Here is a 5,621-nt window from a genome sequence, read left to right on the forward strand (position 1 = left end):
ATTTTGATGTTGAAAACATTTTGATATTTCGATATAACAAATTAAGTTAAATGAATTTTAAGATTGTGCAATAAAGGTTTTCTAAGTATATTCAATATAATTATTCAAATATCAAAACATTACTCTAAATCTTTCAAAAATCATTTTTAATCCTTACTCAAGTGTAAAATTAAGTTTTAATCTTAAAACAATTTCAAAATAATTTTACAAAGTATTTCGAACCATTTCAAAGCCAAAAATTCCAGATTGCTCAGAGGGAACGATTCCCCCCCAAGGGGGTACCGATTCCCCCTTTAATGGTTTGGCTCCGAGAATTCCAGTATGCTCGGAGGGAACCGATTCCCCCCCAAGGGGTACCGATTCCCCCCTGTGTAACGGTTGAAATATTTGAATTTTACACTTAGGGAACCGATTCCCCATAGGGGGTACCGATTCCCCCCACGCTCCAAGCTATTTTATTAATTGTTTTCACACTAAAACGGCTATATTATCTTCTCTAATCATCTCCAACGTTTAGAAGTGATTCAAGGTGTATTTAAGCAAGCTTAGAAGCCATTGATCAATAACAAGAAATATCAAGCAACTAGAATCAAGAGAGAATCAAAGAGAAAGCATCAAACCTCAAGTTTGAGCATTTCAAGCCTATTTTTCATTCAATATTCATCTTGCTTTCAAAAACACTTATTGTGCTCAATTGTATTCATTTTTTAGTGTTCTTTTCTTTGTTCTAGAATTGTGCAAACAATCTACCTTGTGAGGATTTCCTTGTAAGTTTGCAAATTTGTATTGTTCTCTTTGGGAGAGAGTGTTCTCAAGAATTTGGGGTATAATTCTTGAGGGTTTGTAAGGTTACTCTTTGTCCTCAAAAGAAAGACAAATTAGTGAATTTGTGGAAAATCCTTAGTATGGATAGCTAAGGTAGTGGACGTAGACTTTGGTTGAGAAAGTCGAACCACTCTATATCGCTGTGTAATTTCTTTCAATTTTCTGCAAAAACTTCCACCAAAATTTTTATTGCCAATTCACCCCTCTCTTGGCCAATTCTGTCAATCGATTAACTCAACAATTGGCATCAGAGCCTAACTCATTTGAAGGTTTAATCACCTCTTGAGTCGATTCGGGAAGAGTTATATCGATAATCAAAGTCATCAATGGCCTCTACTTCAAACTTCGACTCCGGTCTCGATTCGATGCCCGTCAATAAGCCTCCTTTCTTAAATGGGGCTAATTATGCCTATTGGAAAAATAGGATGATGTACTTCATTCAAGCAAGTGACATGGGACCATGGAATGTCGTAGGAGAAGGATACTTCAAGCCTCTCACTCATCTAAGATTATGGAGTGAAGGAGAGACAAAAATGTTCCAGCTCAACTCCAAAGCCATCCATATCATATTTTGTGCTCTTGGACCAGATGAATACGGAAGAGTTTCATCTTGTACAACCGCCAAAGAAATATGGGACAAACTTCAAGTCACTCATGAAGGTACCGATGAGGTAAAGAAATCTAAAATTAGTATTCTAACGCATAACTATGAAAATTTCAGGATGAAACCAAATGAAGATATCAAAGCTATGACGGATAGATTTTCAACGATTGTCAATGGTCTCAAATCATATGGAGAGATCATTTCAAATGAAAAGCTTGTGAGGAAGTTAGTTTACTCCCTCCCAAAATCGTGCCAATCAAAGAAGACGACAATCATCGAGTCTAAGGATCTAACATCCTTAACTCTTGAAGAGCTAATCGGTTTACTCCTCACTCATGAAATGATGCTTGAAGATGAGGTGGACCTTGATAAGATTGAAGAGACACCAAAGGAGAAAGAGAAGAAAAAAAACATTGGAGTTGCTCTCAAATCCACAAAAATGAGAGTGATTCGGATGAAGATGACGATGACGATGACGAGGAAATGGCATTGTTTGCCAAACGGTTCAGAAAAATGATGAGACCTTACCGAGGAAAAAAGTTCAACCGAAATGAAGGCCTCAAAAATGAACCAAAAGAAAATGACTTGATCATTTGCTATGAATGCAAAAAGCCAGGGCATGTCAAATATGATTGCCCACAATTAAAGAGGAATGGTCAATCAAATATGAAGAAGGTTCCGATGAAGAGGAACAAGAAGTAGCAAACTTGTGCTTGATGGCATTCGGGGAAGATTCTAAGGTAACCTCTAACTCATCTGATTTTGACGATTTATCTTATGATGAGCTATTAGAGGAATATAACGGGTTGGCTTCGGATTATGAGAAATTGTTTTTAAAATATAAAAATGATGTTTCAAAATTGAAAAATGAAAATAAACTCATATCCAAAACCAACAACGATCTTGAAAGTAAAATCAAAGATTTGCAAATCAAACTAGAAGAGTTTGAAAAGAAAAATTTAGATTTGCAAAATTTACTTTCAAAGATCAATGATGATCATCAAAAGAAAATTGATGATCTTAAAGCTTCTTTTGATAAAGTTAGAACAAAACGTTTTGAAAGTGGAGAAAATTCAAAATCCAACTTTGTTAGAAAAAAGTTTTAAAAAACTACAATCATAGAGGTCCCCAAAGAACCTCTAATAGAAAAATCGTTAGAAGTATATGGGTTCCTAAGGAGCTCATTAATACTAAAGATAATGATATCCTACACAAATGGATACCTAAGGGGACTAGGATTTTGGAAACTAATGAATATGGACCCAAAAGAATTTGGGTACCAAAAATTAGAAATTAATCTATGTTTGTAGGAAAAGGAGCATTGCTACAAGGCACGTGAGACAAATTCAAACTCATGGTACCTTGATAGTGGATGCTCAAGACACATGACCGGAGACAAAAGTCAGTTAATTAAGCTTAACGCCAAAAATAGAGGAGAAGTGACTTTTGGTGATGATTCAAAAGGTCACATTGAAGGTATTGATACTATTGGTAATACCTTTTCCATACAAATTAAGAATGTTTTATATGTGAATGGATTAAAGCATAATCTATTGAGTATTAGTCAATTTTGTGATAAGGGATTCAATGTCATGTTTGATATTAATGGTTGTAAAGTCATTGACATTGCATCTAATCGAATTATGCTTGTTGGTCATAGAATAGGAAACATATACATGGTGCATTTAGATTCTATTGATATGACTAATTTGTGCCTAGTTGCTAAGGATGAACATGATAGTTGGTTATGGCATAGGAGACTAGGACATGCTAGTATGAGTGTTTTGCAACGGCTAATTCAAGGTGATTTAGTTCGAGGGTTGCCTAAGCTTAAATTTGATAATGATAAAATCTGTGATGCTTGTGCTAAAGTAAAACAAAAGCGAGTTTCTTTTAAATCCATTAATGACGTATCAACTAGTAGAGTATTACAATTGATCCATATAGATCTTTTTGGGCCAACTAGGACTACTAGCTTGGGTGGAAAACAATATGCATTTGTCTTGGTAGATGACTACTCTAGATATACTTGGGTTCTATTCTTAAGTACTAAAGATGAAGCATTATAAAAATTCATCACGTTTTCAAAAGTAATCCAAAACGATAAAGGTTACTCTATAACTAGTGTTAGGAGTGATCATGGCACTGAATTTGAAAATCTTGGATTTACTGAGTTTTGTAATTCTAATGGTATTAGTCATAATTTTTCAGCACCTAGAACCCCTCAACAAAATGGATTAGTTGAGAGAAAAAATAGAACTTTAGAAGAAATGGCTAGAACCATGATTTGTGAAAATAATTTGCCAAAATATTTTTGGGCGGAAGCCACAAATACCGATTGTTATGTTATAAATCGAGTAATGATTAGGCCAATTTTAAAGAACACTCCATATGAAATTTTCAAAAATAAAAAGCCTAACATTAGCTATTTTCATCCGTTTGGATATAAATGTTTTGTTTTAAACAACGATAAAGAGAACCTTGGCAAATTTGATGCTAAAAGTGATGAAGGAATTTTTATGGGTTATTCCTTAAATTCTAAAGCTTATCGATTATTTAATAAAAGAACTTTAGTTGTAGAAGAGTATATACATGTTGTTTTTGATGATAATCCCCTTCCGAAGAATGATTCTTGTGTGAATGATGATGTAGGTGTTATAAATACAAATGACATTAGACATGACGTTGGAGAACCATCATCAAAGAAAGAAACAAAAAATGAGGAAACTCATGATCCTCTTGAGAATCCAACCATTGAAGAAAGATAAGTATCTTATCCAAAAAAGTACAACTATGTCAAGGATGGTGAAATTATAGGTGATCCATCCAAAGGGGTAACAACTCGATCTTCTCTTAGAAATATTTGTAATTATGTTGCATTTATTTCATGCATAAAGCCTAAGAATATTAAAGAAGCATTAAAATATGAACATTAGATTATGGCTATGCAAGAAGAATTAAATCAATTTGAGAGAAGTAAAGTATGGACATTAGTTGAAAGGCCTAGTAATAAATCTACTGTAGGTACTAGATGGGTATTTAGGAATAAGCTTGATGAGAGTGGTAATATAGTGAGAAACAAGGCTAGACTTGTTGCTCAAGGGTATACTCAAGAAGAGGGCATAGACTATGATGAAACATATGCTCCCGTAGCTAGGATGGAAGCAATTAGAATGTTACTAGCATTTGCATGTTTTCATGAATTTAAATTATATCAAATGGATGTTAAAAGTGCATTCTTAAATGGTTTTATAAAAGAAGAAGTGTATGTGGAACAACCTCCAGGTTTTGAAGATTCAAAATTTACGGATCATGTTCTTAAATTAACAAAAGCACTTTATGGTTTAAAACAAGCTCCAAGAGCTTGGTATGAAAGATTGTCAAATTTTTTAATTAAAAAAGGTTTTTCAAAAGGGAAGGTTGACATTACATTGTTTTTAAAGCATAAAGGTAAAGATTTATAAGTAGTTCAAATTTATGTTGATGATATAATATTTGGTTCTACTAATGATGTTCTTTGCCAAGAATTTTCCAAGCTAATGCAAAGTGAATTCGAAATGAGCATGATGGGGGAGCTCTCATTTTTCTTGGGATTCCAAATCAAGCAAAGAAAAGATGGCATCTTCATCAATCAAGCTAAGTACGTCAAAGATATGCTCAAGAAGTTTGGTCTGGAAAATGGCAAACCTCATGACACTCCAATGAGCTCTTCAACAAAGCTTGACTTAGATGAAGGAGGTAAATGTGTAGATGTTAAATTATATAGGTCAATGATTGGATATCTACTTTATCTAACTGTAAGTAGACCTTACATTATGTTTAGTGTTTGCTTATGTGCTAGATTTCAATCATGCCTTAAGGAATCACATTTACTAGCTGTTAAGAGAATCTTTAGATACCTTAAGGACACTCCTAGTTTAGGACTTTGGTATCCTAGAGACTCTAGCTTTAGCTTGCATGCTTTTTCTGATGCAGATTATGGAGGATGCAAATTAGATAGGAAAAGCACCTCAAATACTTGCCAATTCCTTGGAAATATGTTGATTTCTTGGTTTTCAAAGAAACAAAATTGTGTTGCATTATCTATCACTGAAGCCGAATACATTTCAGCTGGTAGTTGTTGTTCACAAGTTTTATGGATGAAACAACAACTTTTTGATTATGGAATTGAAGTTGGTACCATTCCTATCAA

This window comes from Hibiscus syriacus, unplaced genomic scaffold (genome assembly GCF_006381635.1).
Source record: "Hibiscus syriacus cultivar Baekdansim isolate YM2019G1 unplaced genomic scaffold, ASM638163v2 tig00110272_pilon, whole genome shotgun sequence".
NCBI classification, from domain to species: Eukaryota; Viridiplantae; Streptophyta; class Magnoliopsida; order Malvales; family Malvaceae; genus Hibiscus; species Hibiscus syriacus.